Source organism: Manis javanica, chromosome 2 (genome assembly GCF_040802235.1).
Source record: "Manis javanica isolate MJ-LG chromosome 2, MJ_LKY, whole genome shotgun sequence".
Lineage (NCBI taxonomy): Eukaryota > Metazoa > Chordata > Mammalia > Pholidota > Manidae > Manis > Manis javanica.
Genome location: NC_133157.1, coordinates 214,469,361 through 214,491,072, shown reverse-complemented (window position 1 = coordinate 214,491,072; position 21,712 = coordinate 214,469,361).

The window sequence follows — 21,712 nt, the reverse complement described above, 5'->3', positions numbered from 1 at the left end:
TATTCCTCTAGAGGGAAGAACTAAGATCAAAGTGCCCGCAGCTTCAGGAAAATCAGTTTTAGTTCAAAATTAGAAGCAACCCTCAAGAACCCAGAGCACCCAAGAGATGAAAAAACAGAGTGACCTGCCATACCAGGAACTCCTGGGAAGAGGCTGAGTCGCCACCTTTTGGGTGTGATAGGAAGCAGCCCCTTTCTTTTCTACTCTTTCATTCTGCCTTTCTTTTTCCTTCCTCCTTCTGGCTGTTCCCTGTTCTGAGTGTCTTGTGTAGGGATAAAAGTGATGAATGCATGTCCTTACGTTAAAGGAGCAATACATGCATTGCAAATCAGTGCATTACAAAAGATTTTTAAAGTGTGTTGTGGGAGCTAGTGAGCATGAGAGAGAATGGAAATCTGCAGGTAGCCTTCCAGAAATAAATAAGCGGTAGGCCCTGGGGAGTGTAATGTGAGTACCCTTCACTAGGCTTAACCCCCTCAAAGCAGGAGAAATAACTTTAGCACATTCATCTGCCATGTAATGCTTTTGGCATGTACACGTTTGGCCTGTATTAGTTCTCAAGGGCTGCCATTAAAAAGTATTGCAAGCTAAGTGGCTGACACAAGAGAAGCTTGTTGTCTTAATAAATTCTGGAGACTAGAAGTCCAAGATCAACACGTTGGCAGGGTCGGTTCTCTCTGAGAACTGTGAGGGAGAATCTGTTCCATGCTCTCAGTTAGCTCCTGGTGATTTGCTGGCCATCTTGGGCATCCCTAGGCCTGTAGACATATCACCCTGATCGCTGCCTTCATCTTCTCCTGATGTCCTTCTAGTATGTGTTATCTCTGTGTTTAAATGTCCCTTTTTTATAAGGATACTAATCATATCAGATTAGGGCCCAACCTAATGACCTTATCATAACTAATTACATATTCAGTGACACTATTTTCAGATAAGGTCACATCCTTACTGAGGACTTAAACATAAGAATCTTGCAGGGACACTATTTGTCACAAAACACCGCCTTATTTGTGATTAATATCTAATACTATTTTCTGCACAATGCAGCTAAAAACGGTAATCACACCTCAGAGCTGTAAATAAGTTAAGAAACAAGCTCCACATCTCCTAGGTCTGGATCCCCTCTGTAATCCCAGCTTTCCTCATTGTCTTCCAAGGTTGCCTATGAGAGGTGTAATTTGTTCATCTACTTATTTCTACCTCCAAGGTTTTATGACTGGGGGTGGGTGAGGAAGGAAAGCTGGGAAAAGAGGGTCCTGATTAATGCATGGCTGCTTGAAGAATTGAATCTCTTTGCTTACTAGGCTATTATTAATCTGTGACTACTGTTGAACTACGAAAAGCAAACATTAGAAAGTAAATAGTTAACATTGACTGAGCAGCTCTTATGTTTCAGAGACTGCATTAAGTGGCTTCTATGATTAGGTGGAAATCAACTCATAAAAATATCACTACTTACACCCACTGCATAGAGGTGGAACTGAGTCCTGAAGAGCTCAAGCAATTTGGCCAAGATTGCTCTGTGACCAGGATGCCTTGATTCAAAAGAGGTCCATCTGACCCAAACCCTCATCTCCTAGGTCCCGTCCTACACTGCCTTTTCTCAACTCTTACTTTTCTTCACAATGAAATTCAGCTTGAATGATCTGTATACTGGCTCAGAGTGTGGTTGGAGGGCTGTGAGGATGATGTTTGTGCATTCATGTATAAAACCAATACATTTTGAAGAGGGAGGGAGGGAGGAAAGGAGGCAGAGTTGGTAGAGGGAATTTTTTTTTACCAGTTTGTACTTTAGGTAGGTGGGTGGGTGGCTATTTATAACCTGCCTTCTTCAGATTATTTTTGGCAATTGCCACCATTAAGTAATACATGATAATAGGAGAATTCAGAGAGTTCTATTTCCTAGAAAGGCACCTGGCCCTCCCTTCTGCGGGGGAGTGAGGAAGAGCTCCAGATGTGCTGAGGTCAGCCTGATCCACCATACTCCTGTGGGTTCTCGCCACAGCCCCTAAAAAGGAAAATTATTTTAGGCGAATTAAATCAATGAAGGTGGTGTTGAAGTTGTGTCCTTGGCTCTCTAGATTAATGGTGTGACAGTGAACAAAAGTGCTGAGTACCGCGGGTGGTGACCTCACAGACCCATGTGCATCCCATTTCTGGACCTCCGAAAATAATCCTGGGAGCCTGACTCCGCCAACGAGAGTCAGAGGTTCAGAAAGCCAGAGAGCTTCCCCCTAGAGCACATCACTAGAAAATGTGCTACTCTTCAAAGACAAACATGCTGAAATGAATCCATACTCTCGTTTTTTTTCCAGTTTTGGTGCTGAGATTGCTTGCCTTGTAACTGTGGTTTCCCTTTTAGAAAATGACATGTAGAGGATTCCCAAGTACCAGAACCATGCTTTCCCATGTCCCCTTGCATACGTCCATTTATTTGTCTGACATGCTCTGAATACATGCTCCTGGAGAATTTCACATATTAAGAGATGTGCGGTATATTTACTCACTACAACAAAACTATCTCTTAGTCATTATTCTCTCTACATTCGTGAGGGATCCTGGGGTGAAGTAACTGGCGGAAAATGCGGTTTCTTTTTAGTAACTTAGAGCAGTTAAGAAGTTGTATGGTCAACTCGTTCATTCATTTGACAAGTAACTTTAGAGTGTGCTAGTGATAAACAGAAAAGTATGTGGTAAGATAGGCCTCCTGTTTTTATAGTTCTTACAGTCTATCAGAGAAACACATTAACACATATTATCATACAAATTACCATATATTTGTAATAGCAATAAATAAATTGTGAAATGAGAGCACATAAAAGAGATGTAAGCTGCTCTGAGTATTAGGAAAAGCCTGACTTAGGAAATCCTATTTAGGCCAAGCTGTGAGGATGAGTAAGAGTTAGTGGAAACAAGGAATGGCAGATGAAATTGTAAGACTAGGGTGAATTCTGAGGACTGCGGGTGAATGAAGGTCCAAATGACTGGCAGGCATGGAGGAGGAATAAGGTGGAAGCAGGTGAGACACTGGAATGAGGAAGAGACCAGAACATTCAGCCCCCACCAAGCCATGTGAAAGCTGACCTGTATCCTGAGAACAGCAAGAAGTCATACAAGAGCTTTAATGGGGATCCTCTTTACAGGGTCAGAAGAGCATATAAAAGATTTCTTTTGTGAGGAGACTAGGAAGAAGACGGACAGGAGGAGAAGGGTGAAGGCATGTCAGAAGAAAGCTTCCGTGGGAGGGGTTAGGATTAGGCGATGGCTCTGATGGATTAGGGTTTCAGCAGTGAAAATGTAAATAGGTGTTTAGATTCAAAAAATATTTAGAAGGTGTCTTGCTGAGATTATGATATTATTAGAAATACATCTGAGGATGAGGGAGACATCCAAGATGACTGAGGGAACAGCCATAAGCAAATGGGAGGCTGGGGGTGCCACTTGAGACAGGAAACACTAGAGATGGAGAATGTTTTCTGGAGAGAGATCATTGGTCAGTTTGGGATATAGAGGCTTGCATTTACCTGTGAAACATCCAGGCTGAAATGTCTAATTAGGGACTGGATTTTCAGGTAGAGGACTAGAGACTGGAAAAAAGATGTAAGTTGGAGACACCAGTCTGAAAGTCATAGCTTTTGGGTGCTAATGAGGCTGTGGGCACAGAAAAGGTGGACTAGGGAGAAGTCCTAAACTGAGACTTGATAGCCATGAGAAATTCTGAGTTTTTTTTGACATCTGTTCAGCTGAGGAACGTAATTGAGGAAGGACCTGAGAAGGCGTAACCCAAGGTTCAGGTGGAAACAGAAGATGCTGCACCAGCCAAGTCAAAGGAGGACTATCTTAAGACCAAAGTGGTCAACTTTGCTCAAAAGTCAAGTTGAGGTGGTAAGAGCAGAGGTTGCATAGAATGGGAGAGTTGGACATCACTGAGATCTTTTGGACAAGAAGTAATAGAAGCAGAGCCCAGAGTGGAGTGGGAGGTGAGAAAATAGAGAAATATACACAGAAGGCTCTTTATATGTGGTGAGAAAAGAAGAAAATTGGGACAGCAACTGGAGGGAAGTGTTCCAGATGGTAGAGAGGGCATCTTGTTCCACTATCAGCTGAACCAAATGGTTTTCAACTGGTGGTCTCCACCATGGTATCCCCCAGCAGTCAAGGCAAGTCTTAATAGTTGTTTCTTAAGTGTCTGCATTCTCAACTCATGGCACAAAGCCTATAACCTTGTAGATGCTACTGAATGTTTGTTGAAAGATTGATTATTATTGGTGGAATACCTCCTAGGGTTCACAAAATACCCACAGGAAATGAAAGAACTGTTTGACTAGAGGTCTAATGAGAATAAAGGCCAAGATCTTTCAAAACCCAAAATGTGATATCCTTGTGAGCAGAATGACTAAGTAAGCAGAAGGGCTGCAGAGCTCCTGGTAAGGGACATACTCTTATTGGCCAAAGAAACTACCGGTACACATATACACACACTGGAAATGATTAATTTAGAAAGTATAATGGCCCAGCAGCCAGAAGCTCCTGTAGGGGTTTTTGTATTTTTTTCTTTAACAGTCAGTATTGGAATGATATTTTCTCACACTTGAATGCTGTGAAATTAGTGTCAGGTCTCCAGATCTGTAAGGAAATGATTGGAAGCCAGGCAGAGTAAAGGTGAAGGTGCCTTCCTTCTTGAGTTTCTCAAAATATATTGACTTGATCTCTTATCAGTAACTGTCTGCTTACTAGTTTTAAAGACTGATGTTAGAAAAGCTAGAGAAATGTACTTAGACTGAGCTTAATATTTGGGGATACCCAAAGCTCACAAAAGGTCACTCAGCCTGGTGTGTTTGGCACCAACCCTGAGACCAGAAGACCTAAACTCTAAACTAGAATCAACAATAATAGCTAATGTGCAATTCTATTCAGCTGTACCCATAAATTGGCTGTTTGTCCTGCCTAGTAACCAATTTCCAAAAAAATAATAATAACAGATTAACATTTATTTGGTGCTTACTATACACCAAACACTGAACATGTATTACCTCATTAAACTTTCAAAATAGTTTTCGTTTTGCAGAAGAAAAAACTCAGGACAGGACCAGTAATTTGATTAAGATTGTGTAGTTATGAAGTGGTTCAGCTGGGGTTTAAATCCAGGTGGACTGCTGAACAAGAATAACAAAACATACCAGAACATTCATTCTGCAGGGGAGAACATTCATTCTGCAGTGAATGCATCCACTGGGCAAATAATGACCCACTGGGGAGGAGGTATCATCTCCATCAAAGCCACCAAGGGCTAGAGCGTGGGACAAGAACTCATATGTGGACTCAAAGCCTTCCCCCTCCCTCAGAAGAGTAGAGAATGCTTTTTTGATAGATCTAGGTGTCATCTTGGGAGGAAGAAAGAGGAATGGGTGGAAATGTGAAATACTGAAGTTTACTCCTCAAAGATTCTTTTAACTCTTAGGACTCCCATTTGTACTGTACAAAGATGAGGTATCATTAGCAAGCTTTTTTTTCTACCCAGAAGATTTGGTATTCAGAACCACTCTTAGATGAGTTTTACAAAAATAAGAAATCTTCCATTTCTTTGCATCCTTACAGTATAATGTGAAACCGGTGTTGCTCCTACATTAGGAGGAACAGGTTTTGGTTGTCTGGGGACATCCTTCACTGGTACACCTACTGATGTCTGTCTAGCACAATTTCCTCAATAAAATGCTAGAAGTTTCTACAGCTCTCCCTCTCTGCAATTTCTCTCCCATACTGATGCACAAATGTGGGTTCCTCCAACAGCTTAAGGTCACAGTGGTCACCTGGTGTCAACATTTCTGTGTAGCCCCCTCTCCCTGAATCTCTCAGAAGAGGAAATCCAGGAACACACTTTAAGGTGAGGGGTTTTGTTGGGTGGTGCAGAGGAAAGGGGCAATGTTTAAGCGTGGTCTGAGACCATCTGATGTTTCCCTGTGGACCTTGAAGGGCTGCTCAAGGGAGAATCCATCGAGTGTGCAGGGGAAGGGATTCTGGAAATAGAGATTTACAGCAATTGCTTAAGTAATTTATGAGGAAAAACTTAAAGGATCATTTTTCTGAGTTAACTTAGCCATAGCCTCCTGGAATGTCCCTATTGGGAGGAAATGTAGAGATGGTGTGGTTTATCTGTATCAGAGTGAGATTTATGGATGGGCACCCAAGTTGACAAGTGGAGTTAATGGAGGAATGGAACATCTGGTCCAGGGAGCTTACCGCTCAGTGACTTTAATCCTTAATTACCCAGTGGGTAGATTTTACTCTTGTATTTCCTAGATAATCCTTCATTCTTAGTGTAGCAATTTGGCAATCTATATGGTGAGCTTAGAAGCCTTCATTCATTTGTTTGTTTATTGAAAACTTTCAGAGTGTTTTCTATTGCTAAGCACTGGACTAGGCACTGGGAAAAGAAGAGGAATAAAATGTAGACTCCTCCCTCATGGAACTTGAGTATAATAGGGGACAGATGCGCAAGTGCAGAGGAAATCATACACCCCAACACCGAGTGTCTTTTGTCATTATTGTGTTTAGCTGACTCCCGCTGATGTGTGTGGGGTTGAGAGGACTGAGCCTCTTTCTCTGTTCACAGCATCTCCCTGGCCTATAAATAATGAAAATATCCCTGCCATATGAATACTTGATCAGTAAAGAGAACACATTATTCTTTAGCAAATCCAGTGCATTAATGCACCTATAAACAATGCACATGCCGTTACCCACAGAATCAAAGATATTTGGAGTAGAAAAAGCAACTCAGTGAACAGTCTTGCAGTGGTCAGGCTGTTCTGCTGAGCCCTCAGCTCTGAAGAGAAGCTTCTAAAGCTACCACCAGGGATCGAGTCAAAGTCCCAGCGATCCACATTTCCACCAAGTCAGTTCCATCCCCATGTGCTTCAGTTTTTAGTCTTGCACTAGAATTTCATTTCATCAAGTGTTTATTGCTTAGAAAGGCATTAATACTATTAACTCCTTGATTTCCAAAATGGGGAAATTAAAGACCAAAAAATTTAAGTAGCTCTACTAAGGGCTCAGGATTAAGGCAAGCATCCTACTTTCCACCTCATACTGCTTCTACCGCACTGTCTTGCTCCTTCCTTCCATCCTCATGACAACCCACTACCCCTGTAATGTGAAGTGAAAACCACTGGCTTTTATCCTCATACCCCTGGAAATGGCAGATCTGTACTTCTTTGCAAAATGACTTGGCTCTGAATCATTCCACAGAGCTAGACAGGCTTCCCACTGAGAGCTCACTGAAATAGGAAACTTGCCCTATCCTTGAACAAATTCTTTGACATCTGACAAAGCCATCAGCTTAATGAAGGGGGCCACACCAGTATATGTCCATGATCCAAATAATCTGTTAAGGGTGGCACAGAAATGAGATTATTTTTACTTCTCTGAGTCCAAACAAAGCCAGCATCATGAGTAAAATGAAAATAGGACTCATTTGTGAAGTCATAAGGAAAACAGGCCCTAACACATGTTTATTTAGTTAAGAAATTATCTAAGAAAATGAACATGCAACAGTAGGTACCATGAAAAATAAATGAGCATCTGATTATCTATTAAAAATGAAATGATTTTGATAGCTTAATCTTTCATTTTATGCTGAGTAATTTGACCCAACCTTGATCATCTATGAACATAATTATTCAGGCAGATATAAAGTGGCCACATCTACATTTAAATTCATTAGTTATCCAGATACACATGTATGTAGCTCTACTTTTCCATACACACACACACACACACACACACGTACACTTCACAATTATGACTACATGCTGATGAGCAGGAAAAAATCTCTCTAGAGCTGAAGAGACTTGCAGATTCAAGAACCATAAGTCAAAAATTTATAATGAGAGTTTTACAGATTGCATAATATCTTTAAATTAATAATTGATTTTGAAAGCTGCACTCAAAGATGGCAACTCCTCAATTTTGCATAATCCACAATTGTGGCCTATGAATTTTTTTTTCTGTAAAGAGCCAGCTACTAAATATATTAGGTTCTGTAGTGCAACTCCTTGACTCTTCCGCTGTGGAAAAAGCAGCCACTGTGTGCATGGCTGTGTTCCAATAAAACTTTATGAAGACTTACTTTTGAATTTAATATAATTTTCATGTTTCATGAAATAGTGTTCTTTTGATTTTTTTTTCAACAGCTTTAAGAAGTTTAAAAACCATTCTTAGTTCATGGGTCTCATAAAACAGGCAGGCCTGGATTTGACCAATGGACCTCAATGTGCAGACCCCTGCCTTCTAGCAGCCAGTATATTATTATCTTATCAATAATAATGATGTGACTATTTGCTGAGGATACTGCAGTTTTCTCTTTTGTCCAGTGATGGAATGGACTGTCTTGGGAAGTACTAAATACCCCTATAATTGGGCTGTTTTAAGTGGAGTTGAGTTATTTGTTTGTAGACTTTCAGAACTCAGTTGGGAATAACACCCTTTAGAATACATTTGGAGAAAATATATTTACTTAGGCACTCAGTGTAATGGCTAAAGACAATAAATTTGCATTTGTGAGGTATCTCATGTCCTTACTACGTGGTTCTTATCTTCACAAAACCCAGATAGAAGTTTCAAGATTCTACAGTTTTATAGTTTATTCTCTAGCTATATTTCTATCATAAAATTTCAAGGTGAATTTCCTGATGGGCTAGATTAATGACTTTCAGTCAAAATCACTCAACAAATATCCATTGAGTTCCCACTGGGTGTTGGTCACGGTTCTAAGTGTGGGAAGGTATAGCAGTGAACAAGATAATGTCCTTTCTTTCTTACTTCTTACTTCCAAGAAGCTTGCATTCTAGATTCTATTTATATATACTGTTAAAAACAGGCAAATAGATGAATAGCTCATTGCACATTATCATAAGTAGCATGAAGAAAATAAAACAGCATTCATTGATAGAGTGGCAAGGGGATGGTGATTGGTGACATTTGAGTTAGAATCTAAATGACAGTAAGGAACCAGTCATGAAGAAACCTTGGGAAGGGTCATTCGAGACAGAAGGAGCAATGGTGAGGTGTGGGAATGAAACGTAAGTGTTAAAAGCAAGAATGAAACTTCTCCAAGGCTGGGGCAAAGTAACAGAAGAAAAGACACAAGATATAGCAAGTGAGGTGGGTGGAGGTCATTGCCCAGGATCTTGCAGATCATGGTCAAGGATCTTGACATGATTCTACATGAGAAGCCATTGGAGGGTTCAAAACATGAGAGTGACAAGATCATATTTACATGAAAAAATACATAGTTTCGGCTCCCATGTGGAAAACTAGGTTGCAGAAGATAAGAGGAAAGACTGGAAGCCCTGTTAGGAGGCTGATGCAGAAATCCAAGTGAGGACAAGGGTGACTTTGACTGTAGGGGTAGCCATGGAGGTCAAGAACACTGGGTGGATTCAGATATATTTGGGAGGTAGGGTTGATGATGTATCACTGTGAAGTATGAGGGAAATAGAGGGATCTGATAGTAGTCCTAGCACTTCAGCTAGAGAAACTGGGTGAATTATGTCATTTACCAAGGAAGACACCTTCAGTAATGATCTATTATTGTTAGACTGATCAGATTGTTTCATTTTTGTGTATGTGCGTGATTTTTTTTCTATCATTTTAACCACTCTAAGCCTCAGGTTCTTCAGTTATGAAAGAACATAGTATCTATCTTGTATTACTATGCAAAATAAATTACATAATGTGTATAACACATCTGATACATCAAGTGTCTGATACATCATTAGGGCTTAGTACAAGTTGCCATATTTATTATGTCTCTTGAAGATGGTTGAATTTCATAGTAAGTCCAATTTATCAAATACCCAGTTCCATTTATTTGTATCTTCTTCTGTTTCTTTCATCAATGTCTTTTAATTTTTAGAGTACAGATCTTTTACTTCCTTGGTTAAGTTTATTCCTTAGTACTTTATTTTTTTGGTGCTGTTTTAAAAGGGATTGTTTTCTTTATTTCTTTTTCAAATAGTTCATTATTAATGTATATACACACAACGGAAATAATGTATGTTGATTTTATATCTTGCCACTTTACTGAATTCATTCATCGGTTTGAATTTTTTTTTGGTGGAGTCTTGAAGATTTTCTGTAAGATCGTGTCACTGGCAAACAGAGACGGTTCTACTTCTTGTAATTTGGATGTCTTTTATTTCTTTGTCTTGCCTAATTGTTAGGCAAGGGCTTTGATCTATCTTAGAAAATGTTCCATGTATGTGTGAGAAGAATGCATTTTCCACTGCTGTTGTGTGAAGTGTTCTGTGTATGTCTGTGGGATCCACTTGATATAAGGTACAGTTCAAGTTCAGTGTTTTCCTATTAGTTTTCTGTCAGGATGACATCCATTTTTGAAACTGGCCAGCCATTTTGCTGATGTCATTTTCCTAGATATTTCTGCTCGTTCCTAGATATTATGTCTTTTCAGGGACCTCTGAAAGAATGTATATTGCGCATGAAGTCAAACAACTCATTAGAGCAAATCAGGGTAAGAGCTCAAATTGTCTGCCTCCAATGTCCCTGTAGTTACTTCCCCTCAAAAGAGCCCTTTTTCTCCAGAAGAGAAAATGTAGTGGAAATTTAAAAATCTCTCTCTCCAACCACATTTGTCCCTCCTGGGATAAAATAATGCACATCAATGGGAGGGTAAATCTTTATGCAGCTCCCTTCATTACAAACACAAGTAAAACCACATCTAATCTTGAGTCATATAAAAGGAAATATTATAGTGTCAAAGCTTCCACTAATTCTTTGGTTGTCAAAAGTTGGAAACCCCAGACAGATGGCCCTTTGTTTAGGAGAAAACCATAATAATTTATTATAATTTTAAAGATTGGCAGAGCTGAGAGTTTGGGTGAAAAATAAATGATTCTGTGCATCAAATGGAAAAAGTCTGAGTAGTTATTTCAGGTAGACCCAAACGAGAAGGAGAGAAGAGTTCAGAGTTCAGGAGACGGGAGAGAAAGGCAGGAGTGTGTGAACTGCGTGAGGGTCTGGCTAATGCGACAGCCAGGAAGTCCATGAGGAAACTCCAGCCAGCGAGAGACCCCCGTGAGGAGAAAGCTTGTAAACTGAGAAGTCGAGACCTCATTTGTAATTTCCCAAGGTTTTCTGCATATTACCACCAAAAAACACACACAAAAAACCCCACAAAAAAAAACACCCTTTTCTCTCTCTCTAAATCTTGAACCAAAGCCAAGAAAGAAGATGAGATCCCACATGTGGATTGACTCTAGCTAGGAAGAGGAGAGACACAAGTGACAAGACACCAGTGAGATCCAGAGTCCAGAAAATAAACTTGAATAGGGGTAGGATAGGGGGAATTTGTGACTTTCCCCAACGGGAATCTAAGCAGTGTGAAGCATGTATTATTGCAGAGTTTTTCAGGGTATGTAGATGGCAGCCTGAGTCTGTTTATTTCAATGTCAGAGGAAGATGGTGACTGACTATAAGCAACTGTAGGATTTGGTAGACACTCAGATGTCTGGTACTTGGCTCATAAAGAGAATACTGAAATAATCCAAACTCCAGCATGAAAGAAAAAAACTCTTTGCACAAAGCTCTCGCTGGCATTTTCTATTTTACTCCACCACACACCCTAGATTCCATCGACATGAAGTGATTTGCCTTATACAAATATACTGTGGTTGTTCAGACAACCATCCTTTTCTTTGTCTGAAAGACCCTTTCCATCTGTTACAGTTCAACTCGGACGTCAGTGTCAACTCCTTAAGAAGACTCTTCACTCTCTCCTGGCCCCTTCCCCCTTCCTAGCACCTTATGTCTATTTCTACTATCATCCGCACAACTCTGAAATTTTATTGCTTATGACATGACTGTCTCTCCATCTGAACTGTCAACCCTTTGAGCGAAGGGAAAAGACATTACTCAAGTTTTATTCCAGAAGCTAGCATGATGCTGAAAAAAGGATGTTCAATAAATCTTCATTAGATAGATGGTTGAATGCTTGAATGGTGTCTTGTTAGGCAACTTTGTTTAAAACTTGATGGCGAGAACTCAAATAAGATGCTTGAATTTTCTCTGGATTCTTACCCCAACTCAGTTACCATCTGTGATCAAGAAACTATAATTATACACTCCCTGTGAGGATTATCACAGCGATAAAATCACAATCTTAGCCAACAGAATTCATGGAAATTAGGCTCAACTCCTTGAGAGCTTGGAAAATGTAGGAATTTGATTTTATAGTTTAGTTCCTTTTCTCTCTGAAGTATTGGTTTGTACTATGGTTGTTTAAATTTTCTTTTAATTTTTAAACAACTTCAATGTATAGACAGTTTGTAAAAATTACTCAAAAGGGAAACAGAAAAAACACCATAGACCCTTCATCCAGATTCGACAGTTGTTAAAATTTGCTACCTGTTTCACCATTCTCCCTTTTTCTCTCATATATATACACCTATATATATAATTTTATAAAAATGAAACAACTGATAGTAATCTGCACATCTTGACCCTGGGCTGGTAAATACTTCCCTGTGTGGTTCCCAACAGCAAGGGCATTCACCTCAGTGACTAGGCTGCAGTTATGAAAATCAGGACATTCACCGTGGGCACAATATCATTAGTTAGCCTATGGATCAGAGTCAAACTTTCCCAGTTGTCCCAATGATATCTCCTGTAGTAACTTTTCCAGGTCCACTAACTAATTCCGGATTACATATGGCATCTAGATGCCATGTGTCTCGATCTCCTTATTTGGGGTGGCTTCTCTGCCTTACTGTCTTTCATAACACTGACACTTTTGAAGAAGGCCAGCCACTAATTGTGTACACAGCTCCTCAGTGTGGGTTTGTCTGATGTTCCCTAATGTTTTGATTCACTTTATGCATTTTGGGCAGGAACACACCCAAGTGATGTCAGTGCATCTCATTAGGGGTCACATGGTATCAGTGTATCTCATTTCTGCTGAAGTTTTCTCCACCAATTACTCAATACTTGTAAATGGAAAGATAATGACTTTACATAGAAGAAAACTGGCAGACATACCTTAATCAAGTAATCAAAGTTAACATTACCCATAGCTCATTTTTTTTAAAAAGCTACTTCAATAAAAGGGTAAAGTATTTTTAAGAACTTACTTGCTACTCATGCAAATTACACATGCAGAAAAAAAATGCATGAAAAATAGGACTTTGGTAGCAGTATTGATTCAGCACCCAGAGCCTAACAGCTAGAATAATTTTGATGATGTTCAACAAACCACAAGTCCTCAGTAGCAAGTTAATTACTGCTAACCCTTCTACATATCTTTTTTTATCTTGCCATGACCTCATGTATGAATGAGGAAACAAAAGTAACTTGGCCAAGGTCACAAAACTCAAGTACAATGTTGGAATGTAAGTGTTCTTGTGTCTCCCTGCAAATCCAGTGTCCTTCACTCTGCACGTATTTGTTCAAAACCTGTAAAAATATGGGTATTCAACACCAGAAAAGCACTCAACAGGAGCTACGGCATAGGCCAGGTGGTAATTCTATTTTCATACATTAGTTAGAACTCTGTAACTCCCCCATTAAAATAGTAATTCAGAGAAAGGATGTGGAAGAACACTGTGGGTGTGGGAATGGAGCAAGGGCTAAGCAGGGCAGGTGGTGGAAAGGAAAAGGATTCCATTTTCCCCTAGATGAGACCCATCATGTGGTGGCCTTTCAAAGGCAACCCATGCTGATCTAGATGAAAGTATTTCTGAGTGACTGGGCCCCAGTTTGTGAGCTCAAGCGCCTTTTTTCAGAGCAAGCAGGAAGCTGTGTTTCACTGCAGGTAGGAACTTAAAAGCAACAGCTATATATAGCACTCCAGCTCAGAAATATCTAAAACCCTCCAAAGAGCCCCAAACTCTCTGTTTCAATCATCTTCAGATTCTAGATAAACTCCATTTGTTGGCGGGAATCTCATTAAGCGAATATTTGGAAGAGATGCCATGAAATAGAGGTCATGATGGTGTTGCTCATGCGGTTTGCAAGAGGAGAAGATGTGGAACAGGACCAGACCAAGGGGAGGAGGTTGCCAGGCTGCCCACCTTTTCTCTTGAACTGGGCAACAGGGAGTCTCCTGTTTCCACTCTGAGTGTACAATGCAAACACTCCTGCACCTGTGAAGCCAGTAAGAAGGGAAAGATGCTTTTCAATTTTCAACATTTGCAGCTACCGAAAGTGACTAATTGACTAACTGACTTTGGGAAATAGCCATCTGAACTCAATAGAGATATAGATACTTCGAAGGGGGTCAGGGAGAGGTAGTGGAGTCCTTAAAAAGTGGGTTACAATCACAAGCAGAGATCCTTCCAAAGTGTCCCTTTTCTTTCCCCCTTTGCCCTTCTGGGAGGATGAGTGGACCAGTGAGTGGGGATAAGCGATCCAGATCACTTCCTTTTTATTAGCAGCTCTCTCATGCTCCGTTGGGTGGCCTAGACAACTCTCCTTGCCTGGGTTACTTAGATGCAGCTCTGCTCTCAAGGTGCATTGCTTTCTCCTTGCTGACCCCAGCAGTTTGGCCCACTTTGCTGTCTTTGTCACAGCTGCCACCCTCAGTTTCTCCATCCAGGCACTCCTTTAATAGAGTAGATCCCGTCCTCTCCAGCCACCCCTTTCCAGCTTCCCCTGAAGACCTGCCCACAAGACCATGAGTATAAGACCATAAAGCAACATGGGGGCAGGCAGAGCAGTTATGAGCTCAGACTCTGAAGTCAGACACACCTTGGTTTGAACAGGGTCCCTCCTGTTACAAAGCTGTGTGATCTTTGCTAAGAAATGTATGTCAGTTTCCTCATCTGTGAAGCTGGCACAAAGATAGGCCTAATGTCTCATGTAATGCATGCAAAGTTTTCGGCTCATAACAAGGTCTTCCTAAATCTTAGCAATGTACATTGGTGTCATTGTCATCATTGTACTCGCTGTTGGGCTGTATATCACCACCATTGTTTTCTTTCATTATCGTGAAGAAGTAGACAAGAAATGAGAAATCATAGGTTTGAAAATTTCTAGAAAGTTCGTAATCTTTCTAAATTCTTGCTGTAGGTTTTCTTTAGGAATGTGTCTTGACTGTCTTACTTAAATGGCTTTTCTCTTTACTAGAGATGTCTTTTTCTCAAGAGAGGATGCACATTTACATGGAGGAAGCAGTAAGAAGAAGGAAAAGGGCTATGCCTATCTCCACCCTCAACACCTGGCATGCTGGGCCCAGGTGAGGCCCCAAGAAGCAGAAAGGGGCAGCAGCCGGCTGCCCAGAGGCTCTGGCGGCCTCTCAGTTCCCCTTGGTCCTGAGCCCAGCGCAGAGAGCTTAGAACTCGGGCTGCTCTGTGCCTTGGCGTTCACCCAACGCCATTCAGAGTATGCCCAGTGCTGTGGTCCACCTCTTAGCTGCCTCCCTGACTGGATGACAGGTGCCTCTGGGACGCGAGCATGTTCTATGCAGCTCCGTGTCCCTCAGGCCAAGCACAGTGCAGGGGGGAGAGAGCTCAGTCAGGGTTTCCTGGCTGACTGCTGAGGCTTTCTCAGTCTCACTTTCTGTTCCTCTTCTGTTGGTACAGAATCACATTGGAACAGAATCACAGATGCCAATAACCTTCTCTCTCTCCCCAAACACATACCTACTCCATTGGAAATGGGCTCCAAGATGGAATACCCCATGTCTGGGATCTCACAGGAGGCGAGCAAATGGCAGCACCCGAGGGCACCAGGGCTTCGGGTCTACATTCCCACGCAGCCTCTGTATGCAAGGGCTCGTAGGCTCCACCACGTGTCTATGTTTGGGGGAACCCCAGCCAGGTGACTCACCACAGAGAAGTACCTGCTTCCACAGGAAGGATCACCTGTGCTCCTTCCCTCATGCCCTCCGCAACTGAAAACTGCCCCAGATATCCAGTGGCCACATCCGCCCTGTCATTTACACCTCACTGGGGTCTTCCCCTTCCTCCACCCTCACCTCCACTTTCTTGCAAAACTAGCTTATTCTGGGCATCAGCCCAAGGGCTGTACTAATGTGAGAGTGGAAGTGAAATAGTCTTGTCTGCGTGCATTCTTAGAGAGGCCTTTAGAGGTCAGTGTCTCAAATGAAAGGAGTGCTAGCAAGTCCTAAGGCCAGGAGGGCAGGCATGAATAGGTGGCTTTTCCAGATTACGTGGGGGTGGAGGAAGGGAGGGCTGTGCTCCTGGGCATGATGTAAACTCCAGCTGCCTGTGCCCTTGAATGTGTTGATGGGTCAGATAATTGGCAAGTGAAATAGACATTGTCTGACCCAGAGACTCTGGAATACTCCACACTGGTGCCCAAAGTCTTGGTTACATGACCTGCCCCTTCCATGGAAGTAGAATTAATAGTAACAGAAGTAATTGTTATCAACGCTATCATTTGTCTATTGACTATTCACAATAGACAGGTGATGCTCTTCAAGTTATCAAGGAGTTACAGTGAAAAACAAGTAAAAGAATCATCAGCAGTTCTTCAAGGTAGGAGCTATTATGAAGCAAAACAAATTCAGAGAAGATGAATAACATTATGTAGCTCAGAAGTGGCTTTGCATCCAGAGATGCCTTACACCAATGTCCACTTCTTGTACTTCTTTGCACGGTGACTGTGATCACACGCTTCTGTCAGGCAGAGACACAGGCGGGCATGAGTTTAGTGATGGGAACACAGGGTATGTCTGGAAAGGAACCACTGATGGGAAGCTGGGCCCACGTTTTATTATTTTCCTTGGGTCCCAAGATGTTTGAGAGAGAATGTAACTAAGCAGGGCCAATGGCTGCCAATCCAGGCCCTGCTCCCTGTGTTTTACACCTGTCCCGACTCACGGATTTATACTACCTATCAGCAACTGGAGGCATTTGATGATTTAAATCCCAGACTAGAACTCAGAGTGACATGCTGGCTGACTGCATTTTGGGATGTGATGGGGAGCTTGCCATTATTGACATACTGAGCCCAGAGGGATGTTAAGGAAGCCAAGATAAAAACTTCCCACTTGCAGCAGCTCACAGATGACAAAGCCTTTCCCAGCTCGACCGTCTTCTAATTCTGTACTCTTAGATTTCTTACAAACTTTGCTCTGGAGATAATCTGGGAGGGCCTGCTAAGCCCACTTTCCTTCTTTGAAGTATTATGGGGGCCATGATGATAAAGTCTGAACAGTCATTGAGAATATGGAGAAAAATCTTCTCCCTGGCAAGCTTGGTGCTTTGAAAACCACAGGCCTGTCATAGGCCCAGTTCAAGCACACTTCTCTCTGTGTTAGGATGCCCACCCACTCATTCCTTTGCTAGGTGACTTGCCCTTTCTGCAAAGCCCAGCCACTCCCATCTCCCGGACATACTCAGGTTTAATCCAGAAACCCCCAGCTGAGGCTTCCTTCTCTCCTGACCACGCTATTTAACACTGCACTTACATAGGTTCTCCCCGTATCACCTGAAGACAGGGATTATGACTTACCTCTCCATCTCAGCACTTTGCTTGACATAGAGAAGGCAGTTAATAAATTATTGTGAGATGAATAATACGATCCACTGCCATGCCAACAAGATTATCGAATACCTCACAAGCCATCAACGTAGTGGATCAAGCGATGTGAGCATGAAATGATACAGCTCTTCCTTCTGGCTTATGACATCCCTTCCAGGAAGACACGATGGACCAAAATGCAAAGTAGGGAAACAGCTCTTGTTTAAGTCCAGTTTTTCCAAGGGCAGTAAGTGGGAAGTGAGAGGTATAGGAGGATTTTTTGGGGGGGAATAGACAGGAGCATATTATGCCGGGTGTGTTCATCTCTTTGTGAGCTTAGACTGTATTCTGTAGAAGATGGGGAGCCATTGAAGGTTCGAAGTAAGCGAATAATCATGATTCCTCTTCACTGGAAAAGATCATGTGACCCTCCGACTTCATCGCTCTGAGTGTCAGTTCTCAGATTTAAAGACAGGAGAGGGTTAGGAAGTACAAGAGAAAGCAGTGAATCAACACCACTCCAGAATATAAGCAAGATATCTTTACTTTTCCATCCATGAAATGTCTGAACCAGTAATAATTCTTGTGACTATCATTACTGTCTATTGAACATATTCACTCTGCACCAGTTGACATTCAAAGTACTTTCCATATATCAGCTTACTTAATATTCCCCTTGCCCTGCTGAAGTTACTCAGATATGATTCAGTCATGTGTCAGAGATTCCAATCTCTGGTATGTTCAGGAGCCTGTTTCTACCCTGTTCTGAAGATCATCTAAAACCTGCTCTTTTTGCTCCTCAGCTCAAGGCCATCTCTCGACGATTTGCCTTGTTCTTTTGAAGACTGATTGCAGAGCAGTAGATGCTTCTAGAGGATGCAGGCTTTGCTGCACTTGGTGTGGGATAGATATCCAAGAAATGACTGTTCTGTGTAAAGTACACTTCAAGAAAATACCAAGTGAGACTGAGCCCACCACTGCCTGAAAAGATACATGCAAAGTCTGTTTATCCAGAAATTGGAGATGCTGTGGACCACTCATTTCCAGTACCTCCCTGCAGCCAGTGAGCTCTGTGCCAGTGGCTGAGGACAGGTCTCCTCTCTTAGGCCCCTGTGGCAAGGACAGAACCCTTCAATGAGAAAAATCACCATATGCAGACACACAAAACCCATTCTCTTTCCTACAAGAGGGCATAAAAACCCTTTGTTCCCTTTTTGGCGTGGTGGTCCTAAGATAGGCAGCTGTTCCCTATAGAATTTTCAAAAACAATTCCTCTTGAAAACCAATGAGGGGGCAAACTTTTCCATCCTTTCCATTTATTTGTAGAGGTGGAGTTCTTATACAATATGTTTGAAATTTTACTCTCACTTGAGGGATATTGCTGGATATTTGAGCCATAGAAATACATTGGAATTCCAGGCCTATCACATATTAGTCTTGTACAAGTAACTTAAACTCTAAAATGGGCAGGGCCCAGTGATTATATTACATGTGAGAATGCATTTAAAATAAAACACAAAATATCCAACAGATATTACTATCCTCTTTCCACTTTGTGAAGGCACTTGTCATTTTTTTGCTCCAATTACAGTGATAATCTCTTACCAGATTATCTTTCTTTCTCTGCAAAAGTGAATTTTCAAATTCTGTCATCAAAGATTACCTCTGACATTTGATCAGTCCTGCAGGCCAATAGGAATGGCCTTGACAATCTGGGTCAAATTAAGAGGAGAGTGATCAAAATTAGGAACACACTTGGAACTAAAGCACAGCAGGAATGCCTTAAAGAACTGTTTTTTATCCTAGAGAAAGGATATTTGTGTCGTTTTCAAATATCCAGAGGATTGTTACATGAGAAAGGAATTATGCTTTTTAATGAAGTCACAAGTGGTAGAATTCAGATCCACTCATGGAAAATGCAGGACAACACGTTTTGGAACAACTGGAGAAAAAAATTCCTATTAGTCCACAGGGAAAACACAAACAAGTGGCCAGCTTTGGAGGTAGTAAGGTCTGGTACAGGTGTTCACCTGTAGATAGGTCGGCCACATGGTGGAGATGTTGTAGAAGTATTCAGGTAGCACCGCCACAGGGGGTTGGACTGACCTTGACAGTCTTTCTGAACTCAGATTTTGTAAGCCTACAAATTCGTACTTATTTGTATCTAGTCTATGCTGGCTGCAAACTAGCGCAAGACAGGCTGAGCTTTTGAAAACTTCCTAAGAAATGATCCTTGATTTCCAACAATAGAATAACCAAATGTTACAGCTGAGATAATACTTAGCACCTTGTCTAAACTTCATTGTAAAAATGGGCAGGCTGAGGTCAGGAAAGTCAAAACGACCTTCCCAAGATCACAGAGCAAACTGTCACCCAGTCAGAGCTCAAAATTTTAAATGAGAGATAAGATACATATGCATATCTCTAAGGGACACTTCGAGGAAACGTTTTAAAAAAAGGAAAGCTGCAATGAATAATCTCTTCTCCCACACTTTATTTACTTAGTAAATATGAAGCACACTTGACTCTTTTATTAACCAAATGATCTATGGTTAGGAAAGACTAAGAAGCTAGAAATACAGAGAATGCTTTTAAATTTCAGAGATAAATGGGCCTGAAACAGTAAATTAGCAAGATCTCAGAGTTGCTACAGGAAAATAATTCTTAACTTGAACTATTGCCTGGGAGGCATTTGATAGCAGATTTGGAGCTTCTAGGAAATTGAGGAAGCTGATTTCAGGTAAAAATTGTCTTCTCTGAGCAAAAGGCAAAAGAAATTTACCAAATCCTTCTCACTGAAGAGGAAGGCTATGTGCTGTAGTGGGAGTTTCTCAGAATGCGGGCAGAGTCAAGGAAAGTACCAACCTTCACCATTTTTAGGGATTTATGAAATAGCAAAGAAGTAATCAAATCAATTGTGACAATAATTAATGGGGACAACTTAAAGACTGGAATAAATTGAGCAAATTGAACATGTAGAGGCCTAAAAATCTCTGTGAAGAGTAACCAGTGACAAAAGGAAAGAACCCGTCTGTCATGGGTCTCAAGATCTATGTCATGGGTCTCAAGATCTATGTCATGGGTCTCAAGATCTATGTCATGGGTCTTAGATCTAGTGAGATCTAAGCTGCAGACCAGTCTGTGGCTTGGCCATTTTTGTACCTCACATGCCGCACACTAAAGGGACTCAATTAATTAACAGCTTGCAGGAATAGAACTCTGCAATGCAGAAATGGCCAAGACTAATTCCCCAGGGGTCATGAGAAAGGTCAGAGCCAGTCCTAGGTGAAACCCAGTCACCTCTCATTGCATTTTCCACATGGGAATAAAATTACACATTTTCACATCCATCTTTAAGACAATCCTGTGAACTCCTGAGTCAAGATCTTCTGTAATCCAACTCTTTCCCCTTGTGCAATGCTCAGAACCTACTATGGAGTGGATGTGCAATAAATTTTAATTTTAATTAAACTGAAGTAAAACTGACCTGATTTTTCCTAGTGATGAGGAATTGTCAATTAATCCCAGGCCTTCTTCTACAAATATATGGGCACCAGGGGTGTGTGTGTACATTTGAAATGTATAGACTTGTATGTATAACTTTAGTAATTTAGCTTCAGAATCCATAAGATAAGTGATTTAACTTCTCCAAGACTCAATTTCTCCAGCTACCAAAATAGAGGTTTACACATACCTCTAGGATACTAGAACTATGATGAGGATAAAAAGAGATTATATATACCAAGTGCCTAGAACAGTGTTTGCCATGCAAAAGTGTTGCATTACCAACAAATTATTTTGTTTCTTTATTAAGAACTAAATTAAGAAATCACTTTTGCTAACTTGAAGACATGAGTCAATTGGAGACTCTGGGAATTCAGGCAGGATTCAGTTGCTCAGAGAGGGCTTATCTATTAACTACCAGTCACTACAGACCAGCACCTTTGCAGTGTATCTTCTTGTTTGCACCTGCTCCCCTGTAAAATATCATGGAATATAATTATGTTTAATTGAATATAACACCTGTTCAGTTAATAAGAAATCTTCACAATGTGTGTACTATTTTCTGTCACTTCCTATTTTTTCATTTTTAGCTCAGTTTAGCCCACAGTTTTACACTGCTTCAACTTGAAAGTGGGTTTTCCCCCCAGTCTCTCTGTTCTGCTGAGTTGCATCTTCAGGTCTCTTCAAAAAGAGAGACTGAGAAATGAGA